Consider the following 25,064-nt stretch of genomic DNA (forward strand, 5'->3'; position numbering starts at 1 on the left):
AAACAGTGAGGCAGGCACATAAAACACAAATACGGAGACACGCTCACAGAACTAAGTGGATTCACAGTCAACGCTCAGTACAAGGAAGCTGCTATATTGTGATGCCCACGTGACGCTGTGAGAACTGAACCCAGAAGTGACCTGCTGATGGCAAAGCCTGCCACTTCCCGTGGAGGGCTGGGAGTCAGGGCACTCACCCTATGCCCCGCATGTGACACCCACATTGAGTCCCAGCTGTGGGCCTGTGGTGGAATGAGAAGGCCATGCCAAGGTGGCCGCTGGCAAGCGAGCGTCAGTTACTCAGGAATGGCTTTGAAACCCACCTGGCAACGGAGCCTTCCTGGCAACAGGCTGTGATTGGATGGCTTTGGAAACTGCTTGGCAACAGGCTGTGACTGGTTGGGGCATAGACCGCCCCTTGACCAGATTGGCTGGTCGTGGCTATATAAGATGTTGCACCAACTGCAATAAACGAGTCTGCGGGCTGCTCGCCTCAAGCCTGCTTTCACCCAACTCCCAGGGTCTGTGTGGTGACTCTGCACCTCTTGCCCCCACCACGCTCCTCCTCTCAGAAACTAATCCACTGCAACATTGCTGAGAAATCAACTGCAACATGGGCCTGTTACACAAAGTCACCCCTCAAGAAGCTCCTGGCCGGAAGGGACCCAGGCCGGGACTCTAGAGGTAGGGCTGTGGGGTGGGATGGAGGGGCAGAAGTCACCAAGAGATGCTGAGGAACATGTCAGAGGGGCAGCTGAGGATGGGAATTAAGGCGAGCAGACCCCTGGGACAATCTGGGCACTGCTGGACCACCAGCCTTGGACCTGGGATCTTTTGTAGCTGTACACCTGGCCATTTTCCAGGTGCTACCTGACGGAAAACATTCGCACAGCCAGGATTTGCTTTTTCTTTTTTTCCCCCTGGTTTATTTATTTACTCGAAAGGCAGAGCAACAGAGATGGAAATGGAGAAGGAGGAGGCTGGAGAAGTTCCACCTGCTGGTTTACTCCCCCAAATGGTCGCAATGGCCAGGGCTGGGTTAGGCTGACGCCAGAAACCAGGAACTCCATCCTCGTCTCCCACATAGGAGGCAGGGGCTCAAGTACTTGGTCCATCTTTCACTGCCTTTGAGGTACATTAGCAGGGAGCTGGATTGGAAGTACAGTAGCAGGGATGTGAACTGGCACTCTGATGCAGGATGCCAGTGTTGAAGGTGGTAGCTGAGCCCTCCGCCACAGCGCCACCCCCAGGGCCGCTCTTCAGCAGGGAGGCGAGTTCTCTGGGCCTCCTTCCCCCACTGCGAGGGGTGGACGTCCTCTCAGCAAAGGCTGATGTGCTCTCGGGGCCAGACAGGCTCATGCTGGGGCTGGGGCTGGTCAGGGTGCAGCACAAGACCGACCGGAGTGTGTGATGCCTCAGTGGGAGAATTTCCGGGACAGAGCCAATTTCTGGTGTAAGCCTGCGCCACAACACAGGGGAGCCACAACACAGGGGAGACTCTTAAGGCCAACACGGAGTGGAACCATGGTCAGCGGGGCTCATCACAGTCCGAAATCCAAGCACGGTGGCCTTACTATCTTACTATGGCTTATGAGGTCTCGGGTGATTTGACCTCATTTCCTGCAACTCGAATGTCCACTGGCCTTCTTCCTGACCCTTCTATGTCCCCAAGATTCCCTTCACCTTGGGGCCTTTGCACATGCTGCCTCTGTGGCCCAGAATGCTCTCCAGTGCAGGAAAGAGTCTACCCTGATCTTCAGCCGTCAAGCCTCCCGGTCCCAAGCAGGTAGATCTACTATCCATTCTTGGCATGCTTTTCTTTCATTGTCCTTACTCTGATGTCGCTCCCCCTCTTCGTGGAGGAATGACACTAGACCCTGCCTAGGCTTCATATCCGAGTCACGCCACCATTATGTAGCTCCCCCTCTTCATGGAGGAACGACACTAAACCCTGCACTGTTCTTTCGTCTGCTTGGCCCTCCCCGGGTTTGCTGCTGGTTCTTCCCGGGTTGGCTACCGTCCCTTCCACCTCCGTGGAAGGGTGGTTCCCCCTAGCCACTTTCCCCACTTCTGCGGGGGAGCGGCACACCGCCGGCCGGCTCTCTCGGGGGCTGCACAGGTGTTCCCTCAGATGTTCCCCTTAGATGTTCCTGGTGCATGTGGTCTCTCTCCTCCTTTATAGTCCTCTTCCACCAATCCCAACTCTGCTACCCACACGCCGAGTACGCTGCTCTCCTCCAATCAGGAGCAGGTCCTACAGTTTATTGGTTGAACTGGAGGCAGCTGCGTAGAAGCTGTTTCCTCCTCTCCCAGCGCCATATTGTGGGAGAGCAGATGCATAGAATAAGTCTTAATTCGAGAACAGTCTAATCCGAGTTGCTCCCCACACTCTGACAGTACTAAAACAAGATGTGACCAGCGTGGGATGTGACTTTACTGCAGAGGGAGCACTCTGAGGGCTGAGATGGTCGAGCACCTTCTCCCTAGCACGGGACCTCTGCTTACGACCAGAGTGAGTGCAAGGCACAAAGCTTGCTGGAGCCACCACACCTGACCACAGCGTGAGGTTCAGCGCGAGCGGCTCCATTATTTGCCCAACTGTGCCGATGGGGGAACGACATCAGTTGGGCATACAAGCGTCAGGAGGGCTGTTCTGACATGTGTGGGGGTGGGAGACAGCTACACACAGAAAACAGATCGGCACTGCTGGCCTGCCGCTGAGCTGTGCCACACCAGCTGAGATGGCGGCACCCTCCCAAGGCTCTCAACACGAGGAGAACGGCAATCCCTCAAGCCCTGCCCACAGGTTTCACTCAGAGCCCAGGGACGCGGAACTGGCAACACAATTTTAAACTGACTTAAAGAAACACCGCGGCTGCGAAGCGGGCGAGGAGGCGTGGGTGTGGTGTGGGGCCCAGGTGCCGCGGGTCTGGGAGGACTTGGCTTCCACGTGGTAGCCCCCCTCCCTGCACTCCCACGGCTCCCCGCTCGCAGGAATCACTTCCAGGTCCTTCCCACGGCCTCTGCCTCGCTGAGCTCCCGAGAAGCTAATGTGCAGACGGCGCTGGGCCTCTGCCCAGCCTCAGGGGCCTGGGCTGTGGCTGCGCACGCGTCCCAAGCCCTGCTCTGCAGCCGCTCAGCCAGCGTGCACCCGCCCGCCGTCCTCCGGCAGGAGCAGGTACGGTAATCCGTGCTTGTCAGGAGGGAGCGCAGCCCCAGGGTGCGCTCGGACTCACCCCACAACCTCCAGAAGGACCCTGAAGAGATGACGTCACCCAAACGCAATCCACGTCCTGGCAGGTGGTGTCTAGGCAGGCGCCCTCCCAGCATCCTGCTGTGCGCCTCCTGCTGAGAACCGTGGAGACGGGGCACAGGTGGGCTGGCCCACCGGGCTTCGCGCTGCACCTCGAGGAGCTGGGGGAACATCTCCTGTGGCTGCAGCAGCCCTCCTGGGCAGCCTCTCCGAGGGTCACTTTAGAGTGACAGCCACATCGCTCACAAACCCAGCAACGCCCCCTCTGCAATTTATTCTTTTGGCAGAAGGAAATTCAGTCAACCACGGCAGCCCAGTGCTATGCTCCAACTCCTAAGCACGCCTGTGTGTTCCCAGCACTGCGGGCCACACGACATGCACATCGTCGCACATGGTCCCATTGAAGCCTGCAGCAATCTTAATGTGCCCACCAGAAAACAGGCTGAGAGAGGCCTTGGGGCTTGGCCAAGATCATTTAGTGATGCCATCTAGTGATGGCAGAGCTGGGACTCGAACCCAGGCAGTGGGGTTCTGAAACCACTATCTAGTCAGGTGCAGCAGCACCAAGACATACAGAACTCAGCACTTCCAGGTCATTATTGGTTGCATTTAATGAAATGCCTCTGCACTGGAGTGGGGCCACCTCTCGCTAATGGGCACAGATCCCACATCTAACACCAGACGGCCCTGGGGTGAACACTGAAGGGAAATTCAGTGTTTGCCATAAAATTCTGCTCTTAATTCATTGTCTTAAAAAAATGGAAATTTCAAAGAATACCAGGGTACCTCAAAAAGTTCATAGAAAATGGAATTAAAAGATAAGTTTACTTTGGTGCAAAATTTTTTTGCTGTCCACATATAGTTTTTTTTTAAATAATACACACTTCCAAGATCTTTTTGAAAACCCCTTAGGATGGCAATGATAAATATTAATCATTTTTATTTTTATTTTTATTTTCATCCACTTTCGTTTCAAGAATGCCTACCACCCACCTTTCACTGGGTGTAACCTAAGGCGACATCGAAGGAGAATGTGGGGAGGGCCAGGTTTCTGATCCAGGAGAGCTGAGGTCCCGGGTGCTGCCTTAGCCCATTCTCAGGGAAGGGCTCTACCGAAGGCAGGCCAGGTCCAGCCTGGAACAGACGTTTGCAGCCTGAACCCTGAGGTCAGGTGCACCTGGCTTTGTAGTGCTCTTGGCACCCCCTTTTTACTCACCCACAAAATGGGGTTAATCATACAATCTGCTGGGACTTCAATGAGCATTAAATGATGACCCCTATGATGGGCTTGACATAGTGTTGGGCACAAGAACCAAGCTTCATAAACAGTAGCCATTGTTAGTTTTACTTTTACCAATTAATTATCCTTGATCACAAATGCATGCTCAAAATTAGGGAGCGAAATTCCTCAGTGGGAGGGACAAATGTCCTACTTCCTGTGTGCCCAGAGGGGCCCCCCCATGGTGCTTGGTCATCACTTCCCCAATGCAGAGCAGTTACATGGAGCCTTAGCCACAGTGCGTGAGCATGAGCATGATTGTGCACACACACACATACTTGTGCACACAGAGGCACGTACATATGCACGCATGTGCACACATACACACAAGGGCACACACATGCATGCACACATATACGCATGTGCACACAGGCCTTTAGTTACGAGGATCATGTAACCCAGCTCCTTTTCTTTCTTCAGTTGTACTGTTAACATTCCTTTGAAGCACATGGAAAATGGTATTAACTATTTAAATAAAAATCTTTCAAGTGGACTATTAATTAGGCATTCTGGGCTGGCGCCGCGGCTCACTAGGCTAATCCTCCGCCTTGTAGCACCGGCACACCGGATTCTGTCCCGGTTGCCCCTCTTCCAGGACAGCTCTCTGCTGTGGCCCGGGAGTGCAGTGGAGGATAGCCCAAGTGCTTGGGAGAAGCACCTGGCTCCCGGCTTTGGATCAGCGCGGTGCACCAGCCACAGCGCACCGGCCGCGGTGGCCATTGGAGGGTGAACCAACGGCAAAAGGAAGACCTTTCTTTCTGTCTCTCACTGTCCACTCTGCCTGTCCAAAAAAAAAAAAAAAAAAAAAAAAGCGAAGGCACACAGGCCAGGCTGGGGTATGACTCGTAGATGGTGGGTTCCGAGCCTGCGTGGGACAAGGCCATTCTTCTCCTCTATCCAGCCTCATCAGCCCTGCCTGCCATAGCTCATGGGCTCTCACAGAGCACCTCTCCTCCCTTCTCTTCAAGAAGGTTTCTGGAAGGCAGAGCCGTGAGATCTCCTATCTCTTATTCTACACACAAAAAAAGTATTTGAAAGGCAGAGTTACAGACACACACACACACACACACAGAGAGAGAGAGAGAGAGAGAGAGAGAGAGAGAGAGAGAGAGAGAGAGAGATCTTCCAACTACTGGTTCACTCCCTAAATGGCTAGAAGCCTGAAAAATCCATCAGGGTCTCCCATGGAGGTCGCAGGGGCCCAAACACTTGGGCCATCTTCTGCTTCTTTCCCAGACGCATTAGCAGGGAGCTGGGTAGGAAGTGGAGCAGCCAGGACTCGAATGGGCACCCACATGAGATGCTGGTGTCATAGGCAACAGCCTAACCTACTCTGCCATAACACTGGCTCCATGTGACTCATTTTAGAGAATATTTTGATGTTTGGATGTTTTTTTTAGTTGATGTCTCAGTTTAATGGATTAGTTTGTGCTTTGTTCAATCATACATATATGTGTGTGTATATGTATATATAAACACATACATACATATAAAAATATAAATTCATTATATAAATACTTATATAAATAAGATAATATATATATACACATACCACATATTAAAAATTGGGGTTCAGTTTGGAGCATAACACGTGTATGTGCTTTACTGCAGATTTTGATTCAAGCCTGACGTCCCTGATGAGAATTGCTGGGCACTGGGAAACACAGTCCGCAAATGCAGCAATTCCAGACTTCCCGCTCCCAGTCCCGCCAGGCCACCACTTCTCTCCCTAGAGTTATTCACCTTTATCCTCAGGAGAGAAGCAGGCCCTCTGCTCATCTGCCCTGGGCCTCAGATTCCAGTCCTGCTAGCTCAACAGCTGGGTGAACGTGGCAGTTAACCTCTCGAGACTTGTTTGTCAATTTTCTTGGTTTTTTTTTTTTTTTTTTTTTTTTTAAGATTGATTTATTTCTTTGAAAGGCAGAATTACAGGGGGTGGCAGGCAGAGAGAGATCTTCCATTTGCAGGTCTCACTCCCCAAATGATCTCAATGGCCAGGGCTGGGCCAGGTGGAAGCCAGGAGTCAGGAAACTCCATCTGGGTGTCCCATGTGGGTGCAGGGGCCCAAGCACTTGGGCCATCCTCCAATGATTTCCCAGGCTCAATAGCAGAGGCCTGGATCAGATGTGGAGCAGCTGGGACTTAAACTGCACCGGGCGGATGGGATGCTGGCGTTGCAGGCAGTGGCTTAACCTGCTGCACCTCACCAGCCCCACCCGCCCCCCTTTTTTTTTAATCTAAAAGTGAACATAACAGTGCAACCTGGTTCTTATGAGGATTAAATAAGATAATGTTAAGTACGGGATCTCATTTTCTTGCTCATTGCTCATTTTATCCTCAATTTCCATGAAAATTCCAGAAAATAAAATAATGCCTCCAACTCTTTTCTGCAGCCCCTGGGATGATATAAGAAGCCAATGGAGGGACCGGTGCTTTCTGTCTTTCCAATAAAATAAATAAATCTTTAAAAAAAAAAAAGATGAAGAAGAACCCAATCTAACCCTTGGCAGGTGACTGTGTCTTGGGAGCAGGGGTCAGTCTGGGAGTGAGGATTTCCCTGAGGCTGAAGTTGACAGTGGTGTGGCCTGGACAGCATCAGCCTTTCAGAGCTCCCAGTGAGTCCAGTCAAGACCGGCTTTGGTCTGGAGCTCCAGGGCACCCAGGGCAGGCTGGCCCCAAAGAAGGGAGGCCAGCTGAAAATCCTCACGCAAGGGAAGTGCAGAGACAAATACGCAGGGGGGGGTGTCTGGCACAGCGGCTCAGAGGCTACTTGGGACACGCACATCCCATATGACATGTGCCTGGGTTAGCGTGCTGGTTCCACTTCCAATTCCAGCTTCCTGCTCGTGCCCTGGGAGGTGACTCAAGCACTTGGGTCCTTGTCACCCACATGGAAGACACAGGTTGCGGCTCAAGCTCCTGGCTTTGGCCTGTCTCAGCCCCAGCTGTTGCAGGCATTCAGGCAGTGAACCAGTGCATGGAAGATCTCTCTGTCTCTCAGATAAAGGTTAAAATACATACACACCCCAAACCAAATGCATAGCAACTTGAGGGGCTATCGGTAATAAGAGTTCCTATATTCAGGCCTTGGGAGAATATGCTAATATTTTTGGTAAAGTAATGTAATTAGAAGAACATTTCCTGTGGCTCACTAGGCTAATCCTCTGCCTACGGTGCTGGCACCCCAGGTTCTAGTCCCTGTTGGGGCGCTGGATTCTGTCCTGGTTGCTCCTCTTCCTGTCCAGCTCTCTGCTGTTGCCTGGGAAGACAGTGGAGGATGGCCCAAGTCCTTGCACCCACATGGGAGACCAGGAGAAGCACCTGGCTCCTGGCACAGTGCGCCAGCTGTGGCGGCCATTTGGGGGTGAACCAACGGAAGGAAGACCTTTCTCTCTCTAACTCTGCCTGTCAAAAAAAAAAAACAAAAACAAAAACAAAAACAAAAAAAACCTCCAAAGGACAGATATGTGCATCAGGACATGATACATACAGTCAGCAACTGTGTGCTAACAAATACAAAACCTCTTCTGTTTTCTGCAGCCCTGGATGCCCCAATGGAAGAATACCCAGCGAAAGGCTGGGGTCTGAACAACCATAGGGAAGCTTCCAGAAGCCACACAGCGCCCTTCTTGCCCAGGTAAAGCAGCTGAGCGGGACCATCCTCAGACCGCCCCGACCCAAAATGGGATCATCGCCCGGTTTCTGCACACACGGAAGCGCGAAGGTAGCCAGCCCCAGCAGGCTGCTGGTGGACCGGGCTGGCAAGCCGGGCTGTTTTCCCATGGAGTGCTCTGTTTCCTTCACAGCTGATCTCCTCTCATCCTTCCCTGGATGGCGAGGGGCCTTGTACACACAAAAAACGTGCGTCATGATCTGGGTAGCAATCGGTACCAGCAAGAAGGAGAGGAGACGGGGACCTGGAGGCAGGTGCTGGGCGCAGCGGAGGAGGCTCCCCAGGAGGGCTCTGCACAGGTGCAGCAAACAGTACTCCCTGGTGCTGCACTCGGCTCCTGGGACCTTCTAGCTCTTTCCACGTGGTGCAGCCTACCCATTCTGCTCCTCCAGGTGAGCCAGGCTCACTAACATGGCTGGAGTTACAAAAGGAAATTCCCCAAGGCGGGTCCAGCCCTGAGAGCCGGCTGAAGGGCTTCAAAACTGCCTCGGGCGGAGCGCTTCCCAGGCAGAGCGCTTCCCTAGCTGTGTCTTCAGGTCCTGACTCTTGGCCACAGCCTCTCCCAGGCCACAGCGCCTGTCCCCAAGATGGCACTGCACCCGCACAGAGAAATGCCCTCAGACCCCGAGGACCTGGACACCCAGCCCCTACACCTTTCTCAAAATGGGGAGACGAATCAGCACAGCCGCACCAGGAACAGAGCTGGGGGTGTTTTAGGAAACTAACAGCAACCTGATCTAACCCCCTTCTTAATGTGAAAAAACCAACTTCAGAGATTATTGGCATCAGGGGTCATAGGGTTCTCCTCCACGGAGAAGTCCTCAGCCCGGAGGCTGCTTCTGGCACCAGCGGCCCCTCAGGTTCACCCTGCTTGTCCCTTGCCTCCTCTCTCTACACCCCCTCAGCTGTTCCCTGGGAAAGAGCTTTCTACAGAGAAGCAGACATGTCGCGGTGTGCCCAGAACACGTCTCCAGACTTGTGCTTCCACAAGCCTCCATCTTCCTCTCTCCTCAAGCTGTGACCTCGGAAAGTGTTCGGCCTAAGCCTCAAGTCTTCCATTCTCTAAAATGGGGTGAACATGACACACAGCACAGGGCGTCGGGAGGCTTCCACGAGAGTACACTCATACTCAGCAGGTGCACACATCTGGTGCTTGGCTGTATGTATAACACACAGACTCTGTTTTAGGGGGCACAGTTTTCTCCTTTTCCCTTGCTTTCTTTCCCTCTCCTGGGCATCCAATCTGCTGGGGCAGAACTTTTTAGCTGAAACTCAAAAATGTAATGATCTGTCTGGCTGAATTCCATTGTTTCAGTTTGGTCCATCCTATCCCTGCCTACTGAAATACTGCAGAATTGTAGAGTAGCAATTCTATTTTCAAATACGTCTACTGGGCCCCCTTAAGTGTAGGAGGCTGGTCTCTGCTCCAGAGCACTGAGCCAGTCTTGGATAGTGACGCCTGGCTGCGCTCTATGCCTCCTTCCAGAAAGCAGCAGAACGGGGCACCTTCTGACCCACACGAATCACATTTCAAGGCCAGCGCAGTTACAAGGGTGACAACTTGGGAAATCTCGGCCTCTCTACGGAGTAAGACAGACAAAGGCTCAGTTCCACCTTTAGAGGAGACTGCACACACATTCTCAGGACTTGACCTGGCTCCGCCCTGGTCAAGGCACTGCTATGTTTAGAATCCAGACACTGGGGCCGGTGCTGTGGCACAGTGAGTTAAGCCACTGCCTGCAGTGCCGGCATCCCAAATGGGTGCTGATTTGAGTCCTGGCTGTTCCACTTCCAATCAAGCTCCCTGCGAATGCACCTGGGAAAGCAGTGGCAGATGACCCAAGTGCTCGGGCCCCTGCAGCCATGTGGGAGACCTAGAAGAAGCTTCAGGCTCTTGGCTTTGGCCTGGCCCAGCCCTGGTCATTGTAGTCATTTGGGGGAGTGAACCAGCACAATGGAAGATCGATCTCTCTCGCTGTCATCATGCCCCCCCCAATAACTCCGCTTTTCAAATAAATAAATTTTTTTTTTTTTCAAAACAACAGCAACAACAAAATCAACACACTGAGGCTGCAGGGTGAGTACACTCCTGAATTCAGATCCAGGAAGCTCCAGCACTGCTGGGAACGGGACTGGTGGGAGTCACCCGGGAGCAAAGACTAGAGACATCAGCTCCCTGCAGCGGACCTGCGGTCTCTGGCTGGCGCTGGGTCCCAGGTGACCTGGTGCCAAACCCTAACCGGCTACCTTCCCCCACCGGCCACTGCTGCAGGACGCACAGCAGGACCCAGTCTTCTGGCCAGTCTTCCCTGCGCCCTCCTTCCTCCGAGCAGCTCACCCATTTGTTCGGCGTGGGCTCCCATCCCAGCTTCCTCGCACCCCGCCCCGCCGGGGAACTGGGCCTGCACCGTTTCAGGATCCGCTTACCCAGCAGAACAGCGCCTTCCCCCTGCCGCCCAGACACACAACAAAGGCGAGATCCAAGTTCTGCTCAGCTCAGCTCAGCCATCTACAAATACCCTGCACGCGTTCCACCTGCTGTCCGCCACATGTCGTCCCTGCGGCCTGGGAGGTGACAGTTCCATTTCAAAGATGAGACACCGAAGCTCAGAAAAACAAAGCCGAAATCCCAGCCAACCCGGAGCGTGTATAAGGCAAGGCTGGCCTTGTGCCCCTAATACTGTGACTTTGGGTTCAGACTAACTCCCACCATACTTCCAAAGAAGATTCTATCTGTGGCTTTCCAAGCGTTAGCAACACAAGCCATCATCTCATCTTGTGGTTGGTGTGCTGAATGGGTATGCTGCTGCATGTCAAAATTCAGAGTCAAACGTACTTGTCTCTCAGAAAACCAGCTAGCATTAGCTGTTTGTGTGTTTTTTTAAATATGATTTATTTGAGAGGCAGACGGACAGACAGATGACAGAGCTGCAATGTGCTGGCTCACTTTCCAAATGCCCCCAACAACTGAGTCTGCAACCAGAAGACAGAAATTCAATCCAGGTCTCTGCCGTGGGTGGCGGGCATCTGGTTACTTGAGCCGTCATCCCTGCCTTCCATCAAGGAGCTGGAGTCATCGGGCCAGAGCCAGGGATGGTACCCTGGTACCCCGGCACGGGAGGCAGGTGTGGTCACTGGCATCCTAAGCACTAAATAAAAATCCGCTCCTCATTAGCTATTTGCTTCTTAACAATAAAACCAGTTTTTCCTGATCGGCCTACAGACCATTAACATGCTGCTGACTTAGGGCCTGCCTGGCACTCCTGGTTGATCTTATCTCAAGACTCTTAGTTATATCTGAAAAGACCTTTTCCCAAAGAAGGCTATGACCACAGGTTCTGGGATGGGGATTTACCTTGTGGGGGAGGGGAGGTGTCATCCGACCCACTGTAGAAACCGTGGCGTTAACCCGTGCACAGCTGAGACTTAGAACTGCATGCCAAGTTTCCAGACCACAGCAGGAGAGAGGAGAGGAAGGGAGAGGGGAATAGGAAGGGAGAGGAGTACGGATGGAGAGGGAGAGGGAGCGAGGACAGAGTGGGAGAGATTGATTTCAGGGACTCCCAAGATAACACAGCTGCCCCCCTAAGTCCTGTCCTACCCCAGGGACCCCAGGCCCCTAAGTGTCCAGGGCCTAAGGCCACCGGGAAGTGCTACACAAAAGGGAAACCAAAGACTCACCGCAGTGGGCAGTTACTGACAAGCCAGGCCACGCCGCTTTCAAAACGTAGGCAAGAGCTTTAAGGGCTGAAAGGGCTTTAGTTGAATGCGTTTTCTGACCTAGGTTTTACGTGAGGCTAGAACTTCCTACGACACCGTGGTCCTTGGCTCCTCGCCATTCTGTAGCTTCCAGCCCGGACAACAGTCGCCGCGGCAGCAGGGAACACTTCCTAAGGAGCAGGCTGCGCTCTCGGTCACTGACAGCGGGGAAGGGAGGCGACGACTCCTCTCCCACAGCCCACCGGGACCCCACAAATCCTCCCCGAGAGTGCGTCACTCCTCGCCCCCACGCGGAGGCCCGTTCCACCCTTAGAGTCCTGCGTCAGTTCCCTGGCACACAAGGGCGGTCTGTCCCTGAGCACAGGAATTTCCCTTCTTGGCAACAGGGTTTCCAAGACCCGAAGGTCATGGGGTGGGGTGGGGGGGTTGGAGCGAGTGGAAGGGAACAAGGTGCCATGTTAAGGTCAAAGGCACAGGGGCCGGCACTGTGGCACAGTAGGTTAATCCTCCTCCTGAGGCGTCGGCATTCCATAGGGGCGCCGGTTCTAGTCCTGGCAGCTCCACTTCTCATCCAGCTCTCTGCTATGGCCTGGGAAAGCAGCAGAAGATGGGCCAAGCGCTTGGGCCCCTGCACCCACGTGGGAGACCCTGAGGATGCTCTTGTCTCCTGGCTTCGGACTGACTCAGTTCCGGCCATTGCAGCCATTTGGGGAATGAACCAGCAGATGGAAGATCTCTCTCTCTCTCTGTCTCACTCCTTCTCACTGTCTATAACTCTACCTGTCAAATAAATAAATAAAATCATTTTTAAAAAAAGGGCACAGCCAGGAGGCCACAGCAGTCTTCTAAACAGAGTGTTACCATGGTCAAAGTCGCCCTATCACACATTTCTACTGTGGCGTTTAAGTCACAACCTGCAGCCTGCACCCTCTAAACCCGTGCCCCAGCATCTAATGGCTAGCAAGGTCACAGTCTGGTACAGCCCAGGCCAGGGACGAGTCGGTGTTTTGTTACTGTGTCCAGAACAGGGCTCTCCAAACATGAACGTGCACCACTCAGCTGGGGATCTTTCTAGGTGCATTTGCTGGCACGGGGAGGAGGGGGGTCTGAGGTGAGGCCGAGGCTCTGCACCTGCCAACAGGCTGCCAGGTGACATCCACGCTGCCAGGCCCCTGCTCCGCTGCAGCGGTGTCTGACGGCTTTCCCTTGGTTAAGTCATCCTGGAATGATCCCACCCTGCAGAAATCACCAGTGTGGTTCCACCCCGCACAACATAAACCCTAGAACCTCGCTTGGCAACAGCAGGAATGCCTCTTCATTCATGTCCAGAGCTTCGGGAAAAGCCTAACTCTTACAATCGAAACGGGGCGGGGGTGGGGGGGGAAGGGAAGAGGACGGATTGGAGAAAAGGATCTTGCATTTATGGTCCCTGTTCACGGAGGCCAGGATGGAGACAGCTGCGGTACTCCTGACGACACAGCTGGGGTTCAAACCCAGGTGAAGGAGACCAAGTTCCGGCCCCTCTGGGCGAATGATCACAGCTGGAACGGGGACAGCAAGGAGCCGATGATGACCAAAGCCAGCACTTACTGAGCACCGTCTCCACACCAGGCCCCGTGCAAAGGGCTTCACAGAAATGATGACTCAGCACCAGGAGGGAGGCGGGAGTGGTTAAAGTTGTTTAGAAAAAGGGGAAGGCGTCGTGAATTCCAGGGTGAGCAGAAGGTCAGTAGGTGTCAGGGGAGAGCGGGGGACAGTCTTCACCTCCTCTCAGTCTGGGGCTCGATGGGAAGTTGCTAGCTGCTCGGTATTTTGGAAAACATCCATGGGACAGAGAGGCCAATCCCAGGGGCCAGGGGCTTAGGACTTGCTGGCTGACCTCTGCTGCCTGATGCCACCCACGTGAGCCCCTGTGGGCGTGGTCCCATCGGGCTGCTGTCAGAGTGACATGCTCAGATGAGGCAGGCCTTCCTCTACTGGCTCTTCCTGCTTCAGCCTGGGATGGGTTACCGCATGCCTGGGCCACTCCATGAGGGCTGCCACTATGCCTGATGCCCTCACGACGTCCCTGGACCTACACGCTGTGTTCCACGGCTGACCCTGCTGCACACTACTGACTTTGCAGGTGCGAGGACTGAGGGCTGATTTGCTGTGCCACAGAGGCGGCTCAGTGGCCGTTACTTTCCCCTGGGTTGGGCCTTGGGGAGCTTCAAGTCCAGGGCTCTACAGAAGACTGGACGGGTGGCCAGGGAGGTGCTCCAGCCTGGTGGCCTGGGTCAGAAGGTGCAAGTAGCCGCCCCTGGGCATGCTGCATCTGTGGTGTGGTTTCTATAGGTTCCCACAGTGTTCTGCAAAGTTCCGTGCCCTCCGGCGTATCGCAGTCTAACCGTTTCCTATCGTCCTACACCCGGCCCGCGGTTCAGGTCCTTAGCACCTTGCTACCTCTGTACCCAAATTTACATAAGCATAAATCACTTACAGATTTTGTTCTGCCTAGCAAACTTCAGCCTCTTTCACGGAGGCATTGTCCTCCTGAGACTTAAATGATGAGATGTCAGTATTCAGGCTCTCAAAACTCCCCCAGTGCGCCTCTCAAGAAAGGACAGGTGGGGAAGCGTCGGCATGGGATACACGGGGGTGACTTCCTGTGTCTTCAGGAACCCTGCACTTTGCCCATTCCCATGGCGCAAGCTTCGCAATACCTGTGTCCTGGGAGGCAGAACGGCAGATAGCAACTGTCTGCCTTCGCTCCACCCTATACTTTAGTGGTGGGGTCTCTTTAAGCTTCAGCAAGGGGTGACTCGACTGCTAATCAACACTTGGTGATACTAGATCCACCACTGGGGGCACCAGCTCTCCTCCTCGTCATCACAGGCAGCTGTTGTAACCAGGCAGGAAGCAACTGCTGAGCAACCTGCCGGCCTTCATCGGTGGCTCCTTGCTGGCTCTCAGTGCTGAGTGCACATCATGGCTCATCGCTGGGTCATGCAAATACAACACCTGTGAACATACAGGTCCTCAGGGCCAGCGCTATGTGTAGCGGCATCCCATATGGGTGCTAGTTCGAGTCCCGGCTGCTTCACTTCTGAGCCAGCTCTCTGCTATGGCCTGGGAAAGCAGTGGAAGATGGCCCAAGTCCTGGGCCCCTGCACTTGTGTGGGAGACCTGGAAGAAGCTCCTGGCTTCAGATCGGTGCAGCTCCAGCTGTTGTGGCTGTTTGGGGAGTGAACCAGCAGATGGAAGATCTCTCTCTCTCTCTCTCTCTCTCTTTCTCTCTCTCTCTTTGCCTCTGCCTCTCTGTTTTTCAAATAAATAAGTAAATTTTTTTTTAAAAGAAAGTACAGATCATATGGGGCCAGCATTGTGGCACAGCAGGTTAAGCCACCGCCTGTGACACCAGCATCCCATATGGTTTGAGTCCCAGCTGTTCTACTTCCAGTGCAGCTCCCTGTTAATATGCCAGGGAGAGCACTGGAAGACAGTGCAAGTGCCTGGGCCCCTGCACCCACATGGGAGACCCAAATGGAGTTCCTGGCTCTTAACTTCAGCCTGACCCAGCCCTGGCTGTAGCAGCCATCTGGGGAGTGAACCAGAGGATGGAAGATCTCTGTCTGTCTCACTCTAATTATGCCTTTCAAATAAATAAAAAAATAAAATAAATCTTTAAAAATATATATACTGATCATAGAAACGGAGCCTGGACTCAGCACAACAAAGCACATGGAGCAGGGTCACAACCACCCTCGTGGAGCCTTCAGAACCGCCCCGTGGAACAGCGGTGGCCGACCCCCGGAAGCCAATCCCTGCTCTAGAGATGGCAGGGGGACGCCTTCCGTCTGCAGGGCTGTCTGCATGGCCCCTCGGGGAAGAAGGCTGCCCCGGCTCCTGCCCCTCTGCCCGGCCTCCACCTGCCCTCCTGGGACACTCCCAAGAATACCAATGCATGGAGATCGGGCCGCCAGGCTCCTCAACGGTGACTGGAGTCCATGCAACACTCTGCCTGCACACGCATTTCCTTCTCCATTTGCCACAGTTCCTCCTCCCATGTTTCCCGTTTGAAGCCGTTGCTGGCAACACGGGGTCCCTGGAGGGACGCCAGGCGCAGCACACATCTCGGCGCCAGTCGCCTCTTCCTGCGGCTCAGGAGCTGCAGGGCTGGGCGGAGGAGCGGTGCAGCAGGCCCTGGGGAAGGCTGGAGGTGACGGTAGAGGCCTTGGGGGCGGGGGGGCTCCAACCTTGGAAATGCTACACAGAGAAGGCGCCACAGCAGAGACGGAGGGAATCGACAGGGAAAAATCGTTGGGGAATGGGAGGAAGAAGGATGTTGAAAGAACTAAGTTCCTGTTGGCTTTTGCCACTTTCACACCAAAAGATACTTAACTGAAACAGCACGGAGGCCACTGGCGGTAGCCAGGTGTCTAAACCTCAGCTCACCTGTTTCACAGTGGATTTATCTGGGTTGTTGGTGGGGAGCTGTGACCTCAACACTTAAGCTGTCTGTATTTTAAGAGAGTAAACTCCCCAAGCCCCTGCAGATACAAGCCCCACAATCTGCTGTTTAGAAAAATGATGCTTTAAATATACTGATCTTAGAGAACAATCCAGAGAACAGGCCGTCCCGGGCAGCAGCTCGGGTTTCTGCTTGTGCTTTCATTTTAGAAAACAAATGCTCACAGATTCCACCGTGGGAGGGGTTGCGCCCGGGCCTCGGCCTCACAGAAAATGGCCTCCGGCCTTTAGCAACCTGCACATGACAAGCAGGGCACCCTGGGGCCCCCACCTGCCACAAGGGGATTCGTCGAGGGACACAGACAACCTGAGCACAGCTCAGGTCCTCCCAAGTCTGTGTGTGCTGATCTCACAATGACTAATCGCCAGCGCTTCCATTATTCTCCCCAAGCAGGGGACGACAGGGCGGGTGAGAAAGAGGCCGTTTGCTCCTGTAAGGCAGGGGCTGGGATCGGAGGTAAGACCCCCGTTTCAACTTCACAAAAGAAAAACAAACAGCACACCTAGAACACTATTTCCTAAAACAGACAGACGCACAAGTCACCTTATCAGAAGCTCATTATGAATAAGAAAGGAAGTCTTAATATAGATCATTGAAATGAACTGGTTTCCCAAACATGTCAAACATACACACACACACACACACACACACACACACACGCAGAATACCAAACATGCAACAAAACAGCACGATTTCCATTTAGGAAAAAATGTGTCACCCGAGTAATTTATGGTGCACAACGTCAAATCACAGCGAGCGACGGCTAAAGGCACTCCAGCATCTCTAGCCTCGACAGAAAATGTCGTAAAAGGTCAAGGTCGGGGTTTTTTCTGCCTGGTTTGGCCCCCGTTGGCACAGCACTCAGGGTCTGACAGCTCTCCACTAGCGGAGGGAAGCCTACCAGGCTTCGTGTCAGTGCTGACCAGCTGCCTTCCCAAGTCCAAGTGCTCCCGCTTCCTCCAAGTGCCTCTGCCATCCTCTCCCGTCAAAGCAAAGGTGGAGCTTCCGTTAACCCAAGGGAAGGACTGGACACACCACCGACGGCCCAGCGGGGCAACAGGCACTCAGGAGCCCCCACGACTCTGGAGACTGTCCCGCATCACACACACAGCCTGGGGACCCTGAGAAACCCGCTCTCTGAGCTCATGGCAGGGACTGGCAGATCAGAGCAAGTAGCTTTACACAGCAGGGACAGACCAGAACACCGAGCAGCTTTTGTATAAGACAGTCCTCACTCAGGCGTAGGAGCCCAGCACTGCTCTAAGCTGCACGCCCACACCAGGGCGCATGGCAGGTTGCCAGGCCTGGGTCTGAAGGCAGGACTCCCTGGCCTGGGTAATACGTTCAACTTTGTTTTCACTGAGCGGGTGGTCTTAGTATCTAACTGTCATCAACTCCATCAAGAGCTATAAGCTGTTCTAATATATGAAAGGAAGAACACCACAAATCAAACAGGGCCTAGGACCACTATCCAACTCACATCGCAGGAAGTGACAGCTCGAATCTGTCTCACCTTGCACAAGACCTGCCTTCACTCCATTACCACAATAATCCCGGATGCACTTCCAGGACAACAGCCTTCGGAATGCATATGCTGGGACAAACACACACGGCAGTGGCCAGCAACATGGGGATGGGCAGGGGGTGCTGGCTGGGTCTTGCTCTTTATATATTCCTGGAGTATATGTCTCATTTCCTCTCAAAACTAAGTTACAGTTGGGACCGGCACCATGGCACACTAGGTTAATCCTCCGCCTGTGGTGCTGGCATCCCATATGAGCACTGGTTCTCGTCCCGGTTGCCCCTCTTCCAGGCCAGCTCTCTGCTGTGGCCCAGGAGGGCAGAGGAGGATGGCCCAAGTGCTTGGGCCCTGCACCTGCATGGGAGACCAGGAGGAAGCACCCGGCTCCTGGCTTCGGATGGGCGTAGCTTGGACCATAGAGGCCATTTGGGGGGTGAACCAACAGAAGGAAGACCTTTCTCTCTGTCTCTCTCTCTCACTATCTCTGTCAAATAAAAATAAGTTATAGTTTGCTAATTTCCATTTACCTAAAAGGGCGAAAATGCTTTAGAATATGGCGAATGGCCTCCTGCGTTTCCCAGATTCAAATGAGATTCTCTTGGCTACTTTAACTGGCAAGAGCCCAAGTGCTTCCAACGGCCTGAAGTTCTGCGCCCTGGGGTCCTCCTGTGCATCCGCGGGAAGCCCCTCTTCAGGCACTGCTCCGTATCCACAGGCTACACGGAGGACAGCGGGGTCTGCGCCTCTGTGCCACCAACCCTGTGACCCCATCGAGTCCTCCAAACTCTGCACTCCATTTCTGTCTCTACAATGTGAGGAGGGCTAGTGGATTCTTCCTCAACATTCCATTTGAAAGCTGTAATTCCCTATTCCCTGGCCCACTCAGGCATCTTCTAACCGATGCCCAGTCAGTCCCAATCTTTCCGTAAGGACCTTCAGCTCAGGGCTGCTACTGCAGAACAGCGCGTTAGGCCACTGCTTGTGATACCAGCAGCAAAAATGGGCCAAGTACTGGGGCCCCTGCCAACCATGTGGGACATCTGGAGGGGAGTTTTGGCTCCTGGCTCTAGCCTGGGCCAGCCCTGGCCGTTGTGGCCATTTGGGGAGTAAACCAATGGATGCAAGACCTCTCTCTCTTTCTCTCTTTTCATCTCTGTTAGTAAATAAAGCTGTTTAAAAATCTTAATTTTTTTCCAAAGTGGATAATCTCCCATTTTTTAAATTCACGTACTGGGAGTGGGTGTTTGGCACACAGTTGAGACAATGCTTCAGTCATCCACACCTCCATCAGAGTCCCTGGTGTGAATCCCTATTCTGCTTCCAATCCAGCTGCCTGCTAATGCACCTGGGAGGCAGATGACGGCTCAAGTACTTGGACCCCTACCACCTATGTAGGAGACCCAGGTGGAGGGCTTCTGGCTTTGGCTTGACTGTGGGCATCTGGGGAGGGAACCAGCAGCTGGAAGATCTCTGCCTCGCTCCGCCTATCTTTCAAATACAATGGCAATGAAAATAAAATAATTTTTAAAACCTTTAAAATAAATTCATGTGCTTTCCCTGATAGTGTGTGCAGGAAAGGAAAGGCAGAACCCCAGTGTGACTGGAGCAAGTCTACCTTTGAATGGCAGGTGATGCTGTGAAACTGGGGCCCTGCACCTGCCCCCCCTCCCTGTCCATCTGCTGGCCCCAGCACCTCTGCCTTTTTGCTCAAAGGGAAACGAAGTGACAGTCCCTTAGAACAGGAAGGAAATGCAGCCGATACTGAGTCAAACCTTCTCTGGTTACTGGTGGGGAAACTAAATCTAAGGTCACACAGTGGGTCTGGGACCAGGTCCCAGGCTTTTGACGTCCCCCAGCCCATCTCTGCAGGGACACTGGGCTCTTCCCTTAGCCCCTGGGGAGGCCTCCGAGGGTGAGCGAGGCGCCCTGACTGAGCACACTGAGCAATGCCCCAGAGAGCTCTGGCCTGGCCACTCAGAGGACACAGCCTAGCACAGGGACGGGGACAAGGCCAGCAACTGCAAGACACAAGCTGATTCGTGTCATCAGTGCACAAACCCATGGGGGCTTTTAATCTAAAAGAAAAGCTCGCAGCAACACACTGACAACAGAAAAAGCAAGGTTGGGGAGAGGAGTCCCCAGAAGGGTGGGGTCCTGATTTGGTACCTCAAACAGAGCTGAGGCTCAGTTGATACTTGTTGAACAATTCCAAGGCTTCCCATCATGTCTTCGTGACAAAACATTCTGAGGTTTCGGTGTAAGAACAGCAATGATGGTCTTTAAGTTCCTGAGCTCAAGTCAGGAGCCAACAGCTGTTTCACACCCTCTCTGTGGCTGGGGAGGCAGCCTAGGGTGTGCAGAGAGGCAGCTGGCCTTTAGAGTCCTGGCCCAGGGCAGGAAACCCCTCACCTCCACGCCTGGGCTGCCACCCGGCGAGCCTCCGGCCGAGGCTGGCGGAGGTTCCGCTAAGGTGGCTGAGACGCTGGCCGGCCGGCAAGGGTCAGTTCTGTCTTCTTCCCCAGGGGCTGCGGGTGCACGGAGAGGAACCTCGTTTCTAGGAAAGGCTCCAGGCCATTGGCAGGCTGCTTTCAAAGGAGCAAACCATCAACGGGAAGCTGACGACATTTCAGAGTCCCAATATTGTTTTAATAACTATATTCCCCTAAAGTCATCTGATTTTTAAATTGTGAACAGGGAACAGAAAGTACAACTCAAGTTTTTTAGATCCTCTGTACACAGCTTAAACACCCAACACGTACACATGTCTCAATCCTTTGTGGGGAGTCGGGGCAGAGCTAAGATTTGGGAGGAAAGAAAAGGGATAAATTATTTTTCCTTTGAAATGAGGCTGGGATAAATGGGCAGCATGAACTCTAGCCTGAAAAATTATGTATGATTGTAAGCTGCAGAGGATGAAGGAACTAACCTAATGGCGGAGATGTTTCACCATGAGACACAGATAGATAAATGAGTCAGAATAGCTTAAAGGTGGGGATGGCAGTGTGACATAGCGGGTTGAGCCACTGCCTGAGACACCAGCATCCCATATGAGCGCCAATGTGAGGTCTGGCTGCTCTATTTCCAAACCGGCTCCCTGCTAATATACCTGGGAAAGCAGCAGAGGATGGCCCATGTGCTTGGGCCCCTACACCCACATGGGAGACCTGGATGGAACTCCTGGCTCCCAGCTTCAGCCTGGCCCAGCCCCAGCTGTTGCAGCCATTTGGGGCATGAACCAGCAGATACAACACACCTCTCTCTCTGCCTCTATAACTCTGCCTTTCAAATAAATAAGTGAAAAAAGCTATTTTAAGGGAGTGACAGTGCACCACTGAATAGATGACAGCTAATAGTTACTGTGGCTTTGCAAACTCTGGGCATGGGGGTGGGGTGTCACCATTGCATGCACAGGAAAAGAACCTGGTCTGGGTGCCATCTGTCACTCAGTACCGCATGTCACCCATTACACCGCCGCCAGCAGGGGTGGGATGCCAGAATACCACTGGAATCCACTTGTTACCTGATGACAACTACAATACAATCCTTAAACAGCGATACGTATATAACACGTCTGAGTACAGATGGGTCTTTAACAGAAATAGGATCTGAAACCAGTACCACATCCCAGGTTCATCCCCTGCTCTGCTCCCCAGAAACAGGCACGTGTTCTCTCTTCACCAGCACTCGTTTAAAATGCAAATTCCAGCCCCACCCCAATGCCACTGAATCAGAACCTCTGGCCCTGGGCTCCCACATTTTGCTAAGAAGCCGGGGGGGGGGGGGGGGGCATTCTGGTTTAGCAGATTAAGCTACCGCCTGTGACTGCTGGCATCCCATAAATATGGATGCCATGCTGGTTGGAGACCTGGCTGCTCCTCTCTGGAGCCAGCTCCCTGCTAATGTCGTGGGAAAACAACAGAGGGTGGCCCAAATGCCTGGGCCCCTGCCACCCATGTGGGACACCCTGAAGAAGCTCCTGGCTTCAGCCTGGCCCAGCCCTGGCCGTTGCAGCCATTTGGGGAGTAAACCAGAGGATGGAAGACCTCTCTCTCTCTGTGTCTCTTACTCTCTCTGTTTAACTCTGACTTTCAAATAAAGAAATAAATCTTAAAAAAAAAAAAAAGCAGCAGCAACCAGGTGGATTCTTACTCTACTAAATTGCTGGCCACTTAGACTAACACAGGGGAGATCCGCTATAACAGAAGGGATGTGCTTTCTGTGATAAAATTAGCATGTTAGAGTGACTCACAGAGATAAGGTTTTGCGTGTAGATGCACATTATGTATAACTGTTGTGAGAGGAAGGGAACCGACATGTGTTAAGTGTCCGTTCCTGACCAAACTACACATCGCTCAATCTTCAGAATCATTCTATATGAGTTATGGATGGAAAAAATTAGAGTAACTTTTCTAAAGTCATAAGCCTGGAAAACAGCCCGGCTAGGTTGTGAAACTCGATTTTTTCTGACCCCAGTCTCCTCATTCCATTGTACTAAGCTCATATGCATGTGAAAACACACACAATCACACAACAGTCATATGGCAAAAGGCAATGGAGTTAAATTACTTCTGGAAACTCTTTGTAGCAACAGAAATATAGTTTTTAAAGGACTAATTCTATTAAGGGATTTTCTCTGCTTCTCCTGCGGACAATGGAAGACAGCATGACTACTACCAAAAACCATTTTTGACAGCCTGAATTTGAGGGATCAGGAGGGTGTTTTGTGCCTTGCCCGGGTCAAATTTAACAGGGACTTGTTTTGCGCAAGCTAGAAACCCACGCAAAGGAAGCCACTTAATGTGCATCTTCCACGTCCTACTGCCTCACGGAAGAAAATGTCGACAGATGTGTGATCGAGCACCTGTCGATTCAACCGTGTCTCCTGCTCCGGGGTCTGGGGAGCCAGGCCCCCTCCGCTGGGAAACCCTCTTCCCCCGGCTTCCAGTCAGTTCCTCTGGCCTCGTCCCTCTTCTCTCACCACATTTCTCTCTGCTCCACTAGGTCCTTCTTTGTGTTCTCAAAGGAATCCGTCCTCAATCTTTCGCTCCCTGGGACATCTCTTTCCCCACCTTTGACTGCTCCTTATATCCCAGGGACCCCCAGACTACACCTTCTGGTGGAGTGCAAAGCCCGCCTCTGTCTGGGTGCCAGGAAGCGTCAGCACCTCCCACTCAGTGCTCAGTGGAGCAGCTCCGCACCCTGTCCCCAGCTGCCCTCCGGGTTGCACTGCCCTGGGAACCTGGGAACATGTCAGCTCCCCTGTGCCTCCTCCCCGGAGACCTCAGGTTCCATCAGTTCTCCCTTCTGCATCCACTCCCTGGGGTGGGTCCCCAGCCCCTCCAGGCCTTCTCAGGTGGATTGGTTTTGCCCCCTACCCACGCTCCTGGAGCCTTTGGTTTCCGCCTGCCACACAGCTACTCACTAGACCCCGAGTCGAAAGCAGAGCCGTGACAGTCCACGTCGTCAAGAACACTGTTGGTTAATGCCTTCACGTTTCCTAGCTGGCATTCGAGACCACCGCCGTCATTCCGCACCGGACGCCTGCGTAGACCAGTTCTCACTTGTCCCTGAACACGGCCCGGGCCGTCTTTCCCTTCCACTGCAGGCTCCTATCTCAAACATCTCCTCCCCATCTCTGGCCGAAACTCCACATCCTTCCAGGGCTTGCTTAAATGCTTCTTCTCAAGAAAAGAATCTCTGACCCCCAGGGGTAAAAAGGACCTCCTCCTCCACAAAAGCTGCTTTTTTGCATTTTTCCACAATTATTTCCTCCATCACGTAACAGGGCCTGAGCAGGAAGGGCCCTGGGCAGGTGGATTCTCCGTTCTCCCTAGCACAGCGTCAGACTGGTCGCAGAGACTCGACAGGTCTCCGTTGATAGAACAACCTCCAGCTCACGGGCAGTGTTCGCCTTCAGCGTCCCGTGGGTTTTATTTGGGGCTTAAGTTACGACGAGGAGCAGTCTTGCCGTCTGATTCCTGCTGCTTAAAGCCAGTCTTGGAGTCTTCTCTGTCTTCTCAATGAAACCCAAGTGCCGCCTTCAGCTGCTGTCCTTTGGAACACCCACAGGCCCCCTGCCGCCCACGCAGTCGAACAAAGCGCCCCTGCCAAACTGCTTATTTATCCCTGCCAGTGCGTTAAGTGTACAAATAAAAAGGCCCCTGTATACAACGAACGGTTAACAACAAAAATCAACATTTAAGAGAGACGGCAGAAATTCCTTCCTAAAAGCTTTAGGATCTGCAGAACGGCTTCCCTCCGTGCCAACCTGGAAGCCCGCACGCCGGTCAATCGCTGACACTCTGGAGCAGGGATCTCAGCACTGTCCCCGCTGAGCATCGCCCATGGCTGAACAAGAGCCGCCTTGCTCAGAGCCTGGACACGATGAACATGGCGATTACAAAGGCGCAGCGAGCTGCATGGTGTTGGACTCCCCCAGGGCCTCGCCAGCGCTCTGGAAGCACTGGTGGAGTGGAAAGCGAGTGCATTCAAAGACCTCCCTACTGTTTATAAACCGAAAGCACGGGCTTCCCCAGCAGGGTGGACGCCCTGGGCGCCAAGCCCTCCGCCAACGTCTCCCTTTTCCCCTTCCAATCCCCCACAAGGCTTCTCCCTCGCTTCACAGGGCAATTGTGGAAGACAGAAATAAAGACGGCCTGCTTCCTGGCCTTCACCTGCCCCCTGGGCCGCACACACAGGCGAGGAGGGCTGGAGGCAGGGCAGGTGTTACTGCCACCATCTGGCGCCTGGTATGCGCCGCCGCCGAGCTGGGGCTGAGCCGGCCGGGATGTTGGTACTTCCCTGCCCTGCCTGCGGCTCCGGGCGGCTCTTCCCCGCAGGAAACTCCGTGCTTGGCCTGGTGCTCCCCGACATTGCGGGCTGCCAGGCTGAGCACCCTGGCCGCACCCAGGTGCAAGGGATGTCGCGGCGAGGCCACTCAGCCTGGAGAAGCCAGCAGCCAGCGGTTGTCGGCAGACAGGGAGTGAGACAGCAGCCCCAGAGGCCTTATTCAGCTCCTCCGTCTGCCTTTGGGTCTCCTTAATAACAGGTCACTGGAGGGCCAAGTCACAGTGTGATCCCAAAACCTGCTGGGTCACTGTCACCCTC

The 25,064-nt window shown here is 53.5% G+C and overlaps 3 long non-coding RNA genes across 13 annotated transcripts in view; 2 read left to right on the forward strand and 1 right to left on the reverse strand.

Annotated features, from left to right (window-relative positions):
- Positions 1–25,064, forward strand: part of LOC149127135 (uncharacterized) — a 563,175-nt gene that overhangs the window by 313,694 nt on the left and 224,417 nt on the right. The window lies entirely within an intron of this gene.
- LOC103350404 (zinc finger and BTB domain-containing protein 38) overlaps positions 1–25,064 on the reverse strand; it is a 129,543-nt gene that overhangs the window by 69,190 nt on the left and 35,289 nt on the right. The window contains exon 1 of one of the 10 annotated variants that reach the window (XR_001794629.4): positions 11,887–24,029. The exons of 8 other annotated variants lie outside the window; for them this stretch is intronic. This is a non-coding gene — a long non-coding RNA (zinc finger and BTB domain-containing protein 38). Of the gene's footprint in view, positions 1–3,236; positions 3,261–11,886; positions 24,030–25,064 lie in introns of those variants that run through there. One more of the 10 variants, XR_016232755.1, reaches the window with a different exon arrangement.
- On the forward strand, positions 69–22,080 carry LOC149127138 (uncharacterized). Its single transcript, XR_016232774.1, has 2 exons — positions 69–684; positions 8,073–22,080. It is a non-coding gene; the product is annotated as an uncharacterized LOC149127138 (long non-coding RNA).

This window comes from Oryctolagus cuniculus, chromosome 4 (genome assembly GCF_051225735.1).
Source record: "Oryctolagus cuniculus isolate XC-2025 breed Fujian yellow rabbit chromosome 4, ASM5122573v1, whole genome shotgun sequence".
NCBI lineage: Eukaryota > Metazoa > Chordata > Mammalia > Lagomorpha > Leporidae > Oryctolagus > Oryctolagus cuniculus.